Raw genomic sequence first — 12507 nt, 5'->3', positions numbered from 1 at the left:
GAAGTCGTGCCCGCCAAAAACACATATTAGGAAGCCACAAGCACACAATCCATGCTTTTCCATTCATTATCTTAATGAAGAGAAAATTATGGGCTGTATACATGAAAATTCCTCATTGCGCACCCAGCAAGCAAGGCTCCACTTTGGGAGCATGCAAGCAGAAAAGTGATCCTGATTTTTCCCTTTTTTGAAGAAAAAAGATACACCCTGGGGCTCAGTGGAGAAATGTACTGCATGGTGTGGTTCCCAGGGTGCACCGAGCGCCTGATGGAAATGTGTGCGTGTAAACGTTAGGTAAAGACAGGTGTCATCTTTCAGGATTTTATGACTATTTTTCCACAGAAAATATTTGAAAAAGCATTACCATTAAATATTGGGTTTTACAACCAAAAGTGTATTCACTTAAGTTTAAAAAATAACCGGGAGACAAAAGGTGGTTAAAATATCAATGAGCACGGCATTGCTGTTGTTTCCCAAAGACTGAAATCAATCACCAATCTCTGTAATCGATAAACTCCTCACACGCTTTTTATTGGGAGGTACTGGCTTCACAGCAGGGCTTATCCAGTATGGGCCCTCCCCTTGCATTGAGATAGAACACAGATAGAAATGCTCACTGACAGTCAGCCTTTTAAAGAGAAAGCTATAAGGGCCACGGCCCTGAAATTGCAGTCAGCATACCTCCGGAGTACGCCTCCGACCCACGAAACAGTTACAAAAGTAACTCCTGGTGCCCAGGCTGCGAAAAGTTTCAATCCCAGGCCTCGAGGCGGAGGGCAGCGGAAGAGCCCGTGGATCCCATGGACGAAGGCAGTTCGGAAGCGTACGTGGGACCTGGTGGGCCCGGTCCTCCAATCAATAAGCAGAATTCCACCTCACTCATTTATGAATGGAATCCCAAAATCTATTATACAATTTACAGAAATTGAATTTTATTCATAAGTACCTTCATTGCACAAACCTCAATAAAAATGCAATTTTTTAATAATTATTTTATACATCATTAGTGTAATCCGGGCCAATATTTGCATTAACTCATTTAATACAGTGTATGTGCATAATTTTGGATATGAAAATGTTTGACTTAAGACTTAGATATCCCCTTACGCTGATGCGAACAGGCCCTATGCCTGCTTGCATCAACCATGAGACTTATGTGAGCAATTGGTGGCCAGTCGCTGGGCAAATAGCTTAACTCTGCACCTGCAATTGCTTTTTTGGGGCCTCCACGGATGGCCTGTCATGCCGCAAGTTCTGGATTTCACACATGTGCAAGCACATGTGGAAATCTGGAACTTGCAGGGCATTTCAACGGAAATACAATGGAGTACGCCATCACAGACACCGCAATTTCAGGGCCAAGGTTTCATTGGGTACAGAGTTAGAATGCAGAACAGTTCGAAGTTATTTTGTTTAATTCGATGTGAAAGCACAGCATGCTCATTATTGTGTATATGCAAAAAAAAATCGTACTGATTGAACTGTGAACCAATAGTAGCTGTTGCTCCGTATGTCCATTTGTTGTGAAATAAAATAGCGTAATAATTCATATCTGGTCTTATCGTACAAAGTCTGTCTTGGTCTGTCTTAGAATAAATTGGGGCGATTCATGTGGGGGCGCATGCAAAAGGCATCAATATCCTGTTATACACCTGGGTTACTCTATCATATAGGTAGATACTGGGCAGTATTGGCACATCCCTAAACATGGGACACTCAGACAGATTATGGGAATGACTAGCACTGCTGTACCTGAGAAAATATCTAAAGCTAGACCCTTAATTTGTAACAAGAGATTGGTCCTAGTTAGGTCATAGACGTAAACAGTTAGCCTACCTTCCTCTCTTCACAGATGCGGCCTAACCTGCTGAGTGTTTCCAGCATTTAACCGGGAGGCAATGCTGCGTGGCGGGGGCAGGTTGGTAGATGACCTTTGTCTTACAGATGTTTAGTGTAAGGCCCTTGCTCTCGTACGCCTCGTTGGAAGTGTTGACGATGGCTTGGAGTTCGTCCTCCGAGTGTGCGCAGACACAGGCATCGTCTGCCTACTGTAGTTTGATGACGGAGGACGGGATGACCTTGAATCTGGCCTGGAGGCGGCGGAAGTTGAACAGATTCCCGTTTGTCCTGTAATTTAACTCCACTCCAGCGGGGAGCTTGCCGAGGGTAAGATGGAACATTGCAGCAAGGAAGATCGAGAAAAGCGTTGGTGCGATGACACAGCCTTGCTTGACCCCGGTCCGAATGTGGAATGAGTCTGTGATGGATCTGTTGGTCAGGATCATGGCTTGCAGGTCATCGTGGAGCAGGCAGAGAATGGTGACAAACTTTTGAGGGCAGCCGAATCTGAGGAGGATGCTCCATAATCCCTCACGGTTGAAAGTGTCGAAGGCTTTTGAAAGGTCGAAGAAGGCCATGTACAGAGGTCGGTGCTGTTTCCTGCATTTCTTTTGTATCTGCCACGCGGTGAAGATCATGTCCATTGTGCCTCTCAGTGGGCAGAATCAGCATTGCGACTCTGGGAGGAGTTCTTCAGCCACAGGAAGAAGGCGATTCAGGAGGATTCTTGCAATGACTTTCCCAGTGGTCGACAGCACCTGTAGTTACCGCAGTCAGACTTGTCACCTTTCTTGAAGATGGTCAAGATTACAGCATCCCTGAGCCCTCCGGGCATGCTCTCCTCCTTCCAGATAAGAGAGATGCCTTCCATGCTAGAGTGGTAGCACTCCCCATACCATGCATTACTTTGTAACCAAAAGGATAAACCGAGCCCTGCAGTTATGCATGTATCAATGACACACTTGAGGTGTGGTGCTAGTGGACCCTGGAGAGTGACTCATTCCCTCCCTGTGAGGGCAAGTTTGGACTTACATAGCATGTATAGCACAGAAACAAGCCATTCAGCCCAACAGGTCTGTGCCGGTGTTTATGCTCCACACGAGCTTCCTTCCACCCCTCACCTTATCAGCATAACTTTCTATTCCTTTCTCCGTCATGTACTTATCTAGCTGTCCCTTAAATGCAACGATGATTTCTCAGTGTCTCTTCTCTCCCTCAAGGTCATGTTAGTCATGTGCAGTACCCATTTGGCCTCCCACATGTTTCTTGGGTGGGGGTACAGACATAAAATTGGGAAAAACAGAAGATAAAAGCCACACTGGCTGGATCCGTCCACTCGGAAGTCTGATGCTAAGTAGATAATAATGATGATGAAGATCTAACAGGCTTTCTTCTACAGCTTACTCCCTAACTGTGCCGATGTGTGGTACAATGACAAATGGGATATCCGACTGCTCACGTGGTGAATTCTTGTGGGGACATTGCATTTTACAAAGTGGTCTCAATGGTAAGGCTGCTTTCTTTTTGAACAATTGCCCCCTCAATTTTCTCCCATCCTCTATTGAAAGTGCTGCCTCACACTGGAGTACAGTTCCAAGGGTGGCAACCAACCTCTGGTACCTTGCCCAAGTAGTCATGCTGAGATGATGAGTGCTGAGTGCTGAGCCCAAACTTGCCTTCACGTAACATCCATGCACATGGGTCACTGGACAGTGATCAGGAGCGGAGCCCTGGCCAGCCCAGGTGCACTGAGGATAATTTTAGCACACCGATTCCTACCTGGACTGAGATCAGCGAACTTGTTATAGACCAGAAATCAAACCTGGGACGTTCTGGTCTATATATATATGTTAAAAGGGGCCCTGGCGGTAAGGCTCCTCTTTAAAAAGGGTCTTGATGGTGAAACACACACTTTAATAGAAAGAGAACAAAACAGCAGTTCTTCAGCTTTTCTTCAGCCTGGGCCTGCCTGACAGTTAAGCCTGTTTGAAATGATCTGTCACTGGAAGGACTCTCATGAACACTGCATGAATAAGACTATTTCTCTAGACGGGCAGACAACAGCCTAACAGTCCACTTCAGTCTCCACTTGAAGCAGACCTTTGTTTCTCTCTCCCTGTGTGGGCTAGCTATAAACTGAGTCCCTCTGTTCCAGGTAGCCAGCCCGGTGCCCATGCTGGCCTCTGGGTGGAAGGTCACCAGGATGGCTTATACATGTTGATCGGAAGGGGATACTGGATGGTGTGAATGGTTTAAGAAGCCCATTGCTGTACAGGCCTTAGGCAGAGAGGAGGGGCTGAACAAAGAAAAGAAAATACAGAAATATCACTTGAGTTTTACTCACAAGGTTACTGTTACACGAGCCAAAATTATTTCAGTAAATGGCACTTAAGGCACTGTCGATCATTCTGTGAAATTTGTCAAGTATCATGATCGCAGCGCATGCTTAGTAACCAGAGCTAAAAATCAAATGTTCAGACTGAAGATTGAATCTCACAGCTAGCAAAGAGTATCAATCAAAAAGTGCATGAGGAAATAACTTTTAAAAAGTAGCAAAAGATCAAATTAATGCTGTCAGACACAGAAACATCATCACATAATCAAATGTCCGTTCCACTGGCACTCTGCGTTTGACTATTGTGACTGTGGTGCAGATTTTGGACACTATTTTGCTCTGCTCTGTGCCCAGGATTTATTTATTTACCCAAGCACAAAGCAGAGGTAAAAGGGGTGGAGCTCCATGATATCTGAGAGACACGTGATAATGACAGACTTTCATTCCCTGCTTCTGTGTGTAATGTTCCCCAGCACAGCATGCAGCGTTCCTGTGTTGGGGAACATTAGGCCAATGCAACATGGGAACATGGAAATATGCGTGGATTCAGGTCAGATCAGAAAGAGCACATTTCGGGTTAACTCCACCCGATTTGTTCCCGGGCAGAGGACAAGGGGAGAATATCAGCCCCTTTATCTCTTATCAGAACATTCAATGTAAACAAAATACACGGTGCAGATTTGACATGGACATGGAACGGACAGGCAAACGCAACAGGGCTCATTTCCATACCACCTGCGAGTAAAACCTGAATGTGCAACCCGCAGGAGCTCGCCAGGTCTGGACTGGTGCAATAATGGGCAGCCAGCAGGCAGACTGGTAGGTCGAGGGGACTGATCGTGGAGATGGGGGTCGGGAGCCCGGGTTAGCAGCAGTCCACCACATTCTTGTAGAGCATGGACTCCTCCTAGCCCCACAAAAATAACTCTGTGCTTATACTTGTGGGCCTTTTCAGCTCCACTGCCCAGTGGATGGAGCATTCACAGAACGCACTCTGCCCAGTTGTCCCTCGAAACTGCATTGTGGTCCTACGTACGTCATCTGACCCTAATTTTCCTGCAGTGAGAGGGTCCCAACTGATTCAGGTCTGGACCACCCAGTGGAATGCCTCTGGAAAATTAGTGGCAGGCTGAGTTAAAATTGGCCTTTCAGTGTCCAACTTGAGAAAATCAATTATTAGTTTGTTTTAAATTCAACAGTTATAAATTAACTGTTGACTCAATTAGTAAAGTCAGTGTACAGCCGTGTCTCACTGACCAGAAGGTCCTAGGTTTCATTCGTATACCTCTGAGGTAGCGAATCTCAGTTAGGGTTACTGTTGAAGTGCTATGATTGGTCTCTGTGCCTCTGGGCTAGGAAGGCTCCTACTCCTGATTCAGTTCAATGATCCCTGCTAGAAAATGTGCATGTGTAGACAGACATCAGATGAGGACAGGAGCAGGCTTGGCTGTGATGCTCTATATAGTCAAATAACCTGCCACTACTCACTGTATAGGTTCACACATTAAGAATGGATCCTTTGTATAACTCATAATGAGAGGGCATCTGGTATCCATGGAACTACACTACAATAAAGGTCAGAACAGAACAGGGAGATGAGGGGAGAAAATTGAGAAATTCTCTGATGCCACAGAGCATTGTGAGTGCAAGTATATTGGGCAGTTTCCAGCTCACCCAATGTGTCACATGGCACTGATTAGCCGTGGTGTTTGTTAGCTATCAACTTTGGCCAAATTAACTTTCAAGCAAATAACATTTACAGATGCATGGTGCGATGCACAAACAGTTCCCGCACACATAGTTTGGAAACAATCCAAAAAATAATAGGAGGAAATGACTTGTCACGTTTGATAAAAAAATCTTTGAGGGATTTTGTTCAATTGTCAACCCTCCAGTAACTCCTGCTAGAGGGTGGCTCCACCAGCAGGGCAGCCCTTTGCCACCTCACCAAATTATATACACTTCACATGTGAGCCGAGGCAGTCAATGAAGCTGGGACACCACAGGCAAGCCTTGATCGTGTTTGCAGCTCACCCCCACACGTGCACATACATCTCCCGGGGAGATTACTGTTCAGTGACCAGGATTGGGAATGCTGACTGGTTATCCCATCCCCCAATCAGGATTTTGAGATCAAATGTAGCACTCCAACTGCTACCCCAGCAGAAATCAGCTAGCTCAGCATGGAATGGAAATCAAATCTGTTGCCTTCCTGGTCTTCAATGGGCAGTGCACTTAGCAACTGAACCTCAATGGGAAGGAGGATTCTTTTTGACAAGGATGTAGAAAAAATGTGGTAACTATCACTATCACTACTGCTATCAATGGTCGGTGCAATGACTGGTATTTGCCAGCTACAATCAGTCTGCAACAGCGAATGAATGGATGGAGACCAGCAACATGCTGAGCACATGCATTGCATGGGGAACCACCATGCTTTCTGTCACTGCAGTGTAAAGATTCTCCTAAAGCCCATGACCTCAGGATTTCATGACATACGGAAGTCACGTAACAAGCAACAGTTCTCTCAAGATGAGTCAAAAAGATTGGATTTGCTGGATATCTGAAATAAAAATAGAAAATGATGGAAATACACAGCCGGTCACTCAGCATCAGGAAGAGAAAAGACAAGTTAACATTTTGGGTGTGCACCTGATAGAGGACAGAGTTCTGACAAAGAGACCACATCAAAAATGTTTGCACTTGAGCTAAAATATATAAAAAGACTCCCAAAACATTCAAATGTCCCGCATGCCCTGTGAAACTGCCACACATCACATCACCTCTCCCGACTACTGTCAGCCATACTGTAGGTTCCACAGGCAGCGATATTGATTAAGCAGTTGGCTGTTTATCCTAGACATGTTGATATAAAGCTCAAGAACAGCAGCTGAGCATTGCACATTCAATGCATAACAGCGGAATAACATGTCATTGACTGGAACTGTGGCATTGCATACTCTTTGCTCATGAATAGGTACTTTTGCCTGCTGCAACCTGTAGACCCACTCGCCCTGTTGTTCTGTAACCTGTGACCTACTCGTCCTGTAACCTGTGAACCACGTGCCCTGTTGCCCAGTGCACTCTCCTGCCCTTTAACCTGTGACCCACTCGCCCTGTTGCCCTGTAACCTGTGACTCACTCGCCCTGTTGCCCTGTGACCCACTCGCCCTGTTGCCCTGTAACCCACTCACCCTGTTGCCCTGTGATCCACTCGCCCTGTTGCCCTGTGACCCACTCGCCCTGTTGCCCTGTGACCTGTGACCCACTCGCCCTGTTGCTCTGTGACCTGTGACCCACTCGCCCTATAACCTGTGACCCATTTGCCCTGTTGCTCTGTGACCCACTCGCCCTGTTGCTCTGTGCACTCTCCTGCCCTGTAACCTGTGATATTGAGTATCATTTTCTGCTGTTTAGTTTTTTTCACTCCTCTTCTGAAAGTATTGGCTCTTGTTGGGTTGCAATGCCATGGCCACTGGCTGCCTCCTAGTACTTGTCCAAGTGGCCATTGGTCATGTAGGAGCCTTGAAGAGTGAGTGCCAGTAGGCTATTTGACTGTGCTGAATCATAATGGGGAACCGTGATTTTTTTTCTCCTGACCTTAATCACAATGGCACTGAGGTTAATTGGAGTAACCCTGCGATTAACCTATTCAGCACAGATCAGGGATCAAACCTGGAACTTTCCTAGTCTATATTGCTCAATATCAACCTGCCAAGCTAATTGGTTTGGTACCATGTTGCCAATTGGAATGTTACACCATCACTTCCTTTTGTATCAGAAAATCACTTGTCCATTCAAGTGATGTTGTCAGATGTCTAACAGCAGTCTGATTCTGAAATGCTCTGAGATGCAGTACTGTATTATTCTGTTGGCTGTAGAAATCAGGCCAAGAACTTAAGTTGCAACGAAAGTTAAGGAAATTAGTCTTGTTTTCAAGGTTATGGCGGGAATACACAAAACTGACTGAAGCAAATAGTTACTGTGGTAACAGATCTGAATCCTGGGGGCACAGGATAAAAGTGAGGAAGTTAGGAGTAAGAAAGGAAGTCAGGTAGAATCTTTTCACACAAAGAGTAATCAAGTTGTGGAATAAATCACCACGAAAAGGTATTAAATCAGAAAGATGAATTCAACCAACTGAATGAATTTCTGGAATGGGAGTGAATTGAGGGACATGGTGAGAAGCTGGGTTTGAGATCTGACCAAAAAGGACAGGTTTGTTTCAGCTACTGGCTTTTTCCTGTACTTAAAAACTCTCATCTCCTGTGATACTGTATGCGTGAAGTCAAGACCATGGCCCTGAAATTCCGATACCCCGGTTTTCAGCATGCGCTGAAAACCGGCTTTTCCGATCTGTCAAGTTTCTGGCTTGACAGATCTCGTGCATATCGGGAGCGAGGACACTTGCAGGGCAAGATTTCCGATATTTACGAATATCTTGCCCTGCAAATGTCCTTTAAAATCTTGCACCTGAAAAAGCAGGCGTATAGCCTACTTTTACGGCGCAAGTGTTTAAAAATACACAGAAACATTTTAAAATAAAGTTATAAAAACACATTTTATTTTTAAAAACCCTCCACACTATGGTAAGTTTATTTTAAGGCTTAATTAAAAAAACTTTTTTAAAAAGTCAGGAAAATATTTTTTTTATAAGAACTTTAATTTAAATGAATTTTAAATATGTAGTTTATTTTCTATTTTTTATTGTGTTTTGGGTGTTTGGGGGGTGTTTCTCATTCATAGTAATAGGAGTTCTAGACTTACGGAACTCCTATTACTATGAATGAGAAAATATACTAACCTGATTGGCTGCTGTCTCCAACTCCCGGCCTGCGCACGTCCCCACGTTCATGCGCTGCGACGCGTTGTCACCAGAGGCCTCAGCTCGGAAGTTTGAACGGGCGCAGCAGCAACAGGTAAGTGCACATCTTTTTTCCCTATTTCACTCGTTTGCCTGCGGAAAGACCTCAATCGGAATTTCAGGCCCCATATGTAGTCTTCAGGTGAAGCACGGTCGGAGGACAGCGGAGGGGGGGGTGGGGCTGGTAATTGGACCAGGGCACACTGTTGTAATTCAGTCCCTATTTCAAAGACTTGGGCCGGAATTTTGCAGATCCTGCGGGTTTGGGAGCGGGTCAGAGGTTAAAAGCACTGAAATTGACAGCGCTTCGGGAACCCGCCGATTTTCGCCTTTCACTTGGGCGCATTTCGAGGCGTGCCACTCACCCACGCGGGAGAAGTGGGTGACCCTTAAATGGCTTTTTAACGTGAGGATTCACGGACCTCGGGAACCTCGCCTGTGCATTGGAGGCGGGAACTCAGTGACCATTGTGTTACTTCATTAAGTGACAGCTGGACAAAGCACATACATACACACACCTTACTCCTGCTTCCTTGCCGAAGGGAATGACTCTCGCTGACACCATTTTGTTCAGAGATTTAGCTTTCAGGGGTTTGTAGGTGATTTCTGCAACCTCGGAATTTGGTCTCACCACATTGCTAGTCACTATTAGTACATTGGAGGATTGTGCCTCTGATCTGCACTTCACCTGGCATGGGATCAGCATGGGTGCCACTTATGCTTGGACCTCAGATTTGGACCAAGATTAGCCCCACTACCAACAATACCAGCCACGCCAGCAGCAGCCACAACATCAGCAGCAGCAGCAACAACCACACCAGCAACCTTCTCCTCACCGACCTGATGCTCCACAGGATACCCCCAACACGGGATATACAGAAAGAGGGTGAGCTTCCTGAACATGACTGAACAGCAGTGCTTCAGGAGGCTCAGGCTATCGCATCAGGTCGAGGCAGACATCTGTAGCTTGCTGGAAGAAGACCTGCTGCCAGAGGTCCTGGTGGACACTTCTTACCAGTGGCTGTCAAAGTCACTAGCGCCCTCAACTTCTTCACCCCAGGAGTCTGCAGCAGACATTTGTGGGATCTTGCAGTCAGCCGCCCACAAGGTGGATGCAGAGAGAATATTTCCACTCATAAGGGTAACTAGAAGGGGCATAGTCTCAGAATAAGGGCCGCCCATTTAAAACTGAGTTGAGGAGTCATTTCTTTTCTCAGAGGGTTGTAAATCTGTGGAATTCTCTGCCCCAGAGAGCTGTGGAGGCTGGGTCATTGAATATATTTAAGGTGGAGATTGACAGATTTTTAAGCGATAAGGGAGTAAAGGGTTATGGGGAGTGGGCAGGGAAGTGGAGCTGAGTCCATGATCAGATCAGCCATGATTTTATTAAAAGGCGGAGCAGGCTCGAGGGGACACATGGTCTACTCCTGCTCCTATTTCTTATGTTCTTATGTTTATAGATGCATCACCCAGGTGACCGATGCCATGTTTCACAAGTCAGCCAATTACGGAAACTTTGCCACTGATGAAGCCAGTGTTACTGAACGGGCACTTGGCTTTGCAGCTATGACTGGCTTCCTACAGGTGCAGTCATCGACTGCACACATGTGGCCATCAAGGCACCGCATCATCACACAGGAGTGTGTGTGAACCACAAGAGCTTCCACTCAATTATTGAGCAGCTTCTTTGCAACCATAAAAAGATCATGCAGGTGTACGCCAGATTCCCTGGCAGCTGTCGTGACTCTATCGTGCTGCGCCACTCCACCCTCCCATAGCTCTTCACACCTCCCAACAGGCTTACCAGCTGCCTGCTTAGCGACAAGGGCTATCCACTGAAGACGTGGTTGATAACACAGTTGAGGAGGTCAAGCAACCAGGCCAAAGAGCACAATGATGACAGCCATTCGTCTACCAGGTGTGTCATAGAGCAAGCAATCGGCATGCTGAACATGAGCTTCAAATGCCTTGACAGATCTCGAAAAAAGACACAATCCTAGATGCACAAGGATATGCACATGGGTGTACGCACCAACCAGAGTCTCCAGAATCATCGTTGTATGCTGCGCGCTGCAAAACATAGCACAGCTGCGAGGATTGGAGCTGCAGGAGGAAGCAAGGCGCAGAGTGCACAGTCTCTTCAGAGGAGGAGGAACAGGTGAAGACGAGAAGGAGGAACAGGTGAAACACGAGCAGGAAGAGGAGGAGGAACAGGTGAAACACGAGCAGGAAGAGGAGAAGGAACAGGTGAAGGAGGAACAGGTGAAACACGAGCAGGAAGAGGAGGAGGAACAGGTGAAACACGAGCAGGAAGAGGAGAAGGAACAGGTGAAGGAGGAACAGGTGAAACACGAGCAGGAAGAGGAGGAGGAACAGGTGAAACACGAGCAGGAAGAGGAGGAGGAACAGGTGAAACACGAGCAGGAAGAGGAGAAGGAACAGGTGAAGGAGGAACAGGTGAAACACGAGCAGGAAGAGGAGAAGGAACAGGTGAAGGAGGAACAGGTGAAACACGAGCAGGAAGAGGAGGAGGAACAGGTGAAACACGAGCAGGAAGAGGAGAAGGAACAGGTGAAGGAGGAACAGGTGAAACACGAGCAGGAAGAGGAGAAGGAACAGGTGAAGGAGGAACAGGTGAAACACGAGCAGGAAGAGGAGGAGGAACAGGTGAAACACGAGCAGGAAGAGGAGGAGGAACAGGTGAAGGAGGAACAGGTGGAAGGCGAGGAGGAGGAACAGATGGAAGACGAGCAGGAAGAGGAGAAGGAACAGGTGAAGGAGGAACAGGTGGAAGGCGAGGAGGAGGAACAGATGGAAGACGAGCAGGAAGAGGAGGAGGAACAGGTGAAGGAGGAACAGGTGGAAGGCGAGGAGGAGGAACAGATGGAAGACGAGCAGGAAGAGAAGGAGGAACCTGTGGTGGAGACGGCACCAGCAGTGGTGCAAATTAAGAACATAAGAACATAAGAATTAGGAACAGGAGTAGGCCATCTAGCCCCTCGAGCCTGCTCCGCCATTCAATAAGATCATGGCTGATCTGGTCGTGGACTCAGCTCCACTTACCCGCCCTCTCCCCGTAACCCTTAATTCCCTTATTGCTTAAAAATCTATCTATCTGTGACTTGAAAACATTCAATGAGCCAGCCTCAACTGCTTCCTTGGGCAGAGAATTCCACAGATTCACAACCCTCTGGGAGAAGAAATTCTTTCTCAACTCGGTTTTAAATTGGCTCCTCCGTATTTTGAGGCTGTGCCCCTAGTTCTAGTCTCCCCCACCAATGGAAACAACCTCTCTGCCTCTATCTTGTCTATCCCTTTCATGATTTTAAATGTTTCTATAAGATCACCCCTCATCCTTCTGAACTCCAAGGAGTAAAGCCCCAGTCTACTCAATCTATCATCATAAGGTAACCCCCTCATTTCTCGAATCAGCCTAGTGAATCGTCTCTGTACCCCCTCCAAAGCTAGT

General features: G+C 46.6%; 1 protein-coding gene across 1 annotated transcript in view; it reads right to left on the bottom strand.

Annotated features, from left to right (window-relative positions):
* The window catches only part of LOC139225844 (ankyrin repeat and fibronectin type-III domain-containing protein 1-like), a 1527386-nt gene that overhangs the window by 1104806 nt on the left and 410073 nt on the right, over positions 1-12507 (bottom strand). The gene's annotated exons all lie outside the window — the stretch shown is intronic.

The sequence above is a fragment of the Pristiophorus japonicus genome, chromosome 15 (genome assembly GCF_044704955.1).
Source record: "Pristiophorus japonicus isolate sPriJap1 chromosome 15, sPriJap1.hap1, whole genome shotgun sequence".
Lineage (NCBI taxonomy): Eukaryota > Metazoa > Chordata > Chondrichthyes > Pristiophoridae > Pristiophorus > Pristiophorus japonicus.
The sequence above is the reverse complement of the archived record's forward strand: the minus strand, read 5'-3'. Positions and strand labels throughout refer to the sequence as shown.